Source organism: Galeopterus variegatus, unplaced genomic scaffold (genome assembly GCF_000696425.1).
Source record: "Galeopterus variegatus unplaced genomic scaffold, G_variegatus-3.0.2 Scaffold13464, whole genome shotgun sequence".
NCBI lineage: Eukaryota > Metazoa > Chordata > Mammalia > Dermoptera > Cynocephalidae > Galeopterus > Galeopterus variegatus.
In genome coordinates this window covers 20,379-21,440 of record NW_007739575.1, presented here as the reverse complement: position 1 = coordinate 21,440, position 1,062 = coordinate 20,379, and the positions used below count along the sequence as shown (strand labels likewise).

The 1,062-nt window shown below is 57.8% G+C and overlaps 1 pseudogene; it reads left to right on the top strand.

The window, feature by feature from the left end:
- The window catches only part of LOC103581612, a 12,126-nt pseudogene extending 11,067 nt beyond the window's left edge, over window positions 1–1,059 (top strand).
- Window positions 1,060–1,062: the final 3 nt, after the last annotated feature.

Sequence of the window (1,062 nt, the reverse complement as noted above, 5' to 3'; positions counted from 1 at the left end):
GTAACTTTGTAGTGATGTCTGCCATGGTACCACAGTAGAAGTTGGCCAACACATGCTGTCACTGGTTGAGGACTACCAGGATGAAGGGGACCAGTGGCAGGGCTGAACCTGGCTGGGTCCCGTGACAGGTGGGGACGCTCCCAGAGGAGCAGTACCTGCAGCAGATCATCTTCTTGGAGCTGGAGATGCAGCTGGAGGAGCAGCAGAGCCTGGTGTACTGGCTGGAGGTGGCCCTAGAGCGGCAGTGCCTGGAGATGGACCGCCAGCTGACCCTGCAGCACAAGGAGCACAAGCAGAACATCCAGCTGCTCCTCCAGCAGAGCTGAGGTGCGCGGCCCTATCTCACTCCCAGGCCACAGCCGCCCTGCCCTGCCCGCAGCTCCTCACCCATGTCCTCTGCCCTTCTACTCCAGACCACCTCGGCAAAGGGTTGGCAGACAGCAAGAGGCAGTATGAGGCCTAGATCCAAGTTCTAGAGAAGGAATTGGGCCACCACATGTGGATAAACCAGGAACTAAAACAAGCTCAGCAGTGTGAATGCCGTGGGCCAGAGCAGGGGTAATTTTTATCTGCTGGCCCAGCCTTTGGCCTGTTTTGCTCCAAAGTCAGGCTTATTCCTTTGTTTTGGGGAAGGCTTTGAAACCACCTTTATCTCTTATTGGCTCATTTCACAGGTTGCTTATTGGGCTGGGGCATTGGGAAGCTAGGACTTCAGGAAGGTGCTGATATCTCCATGTCTAACGAGGACACGCTTTCTTGGTGACAGGTGGGGAGAAGAAGAGCCTCTGCCTGGAGAACAGACAACCCCCTGGAGGTGAAGATGAGCCCCACACAGTGCCTGAGCTTCTCTGGCAGCCTCCTCTCACTGAGGGAGCCCCCAGTGCCTGGGAGGAGATGCGGGACTTGGTCCATGCTCCGTTACCCTTGACGTGGTAACGCTCAAAGCCTGTGCGGCAAGGAGCAAGCCTCCCCGGAGGAGCTGAGGCAGTGGGAGGCGGCCAAGCCCTAGTGGGGCAGGTGCTGCCTGTGGGGGAGTTTGGCCTGCCCTGGACCTTTGGGACT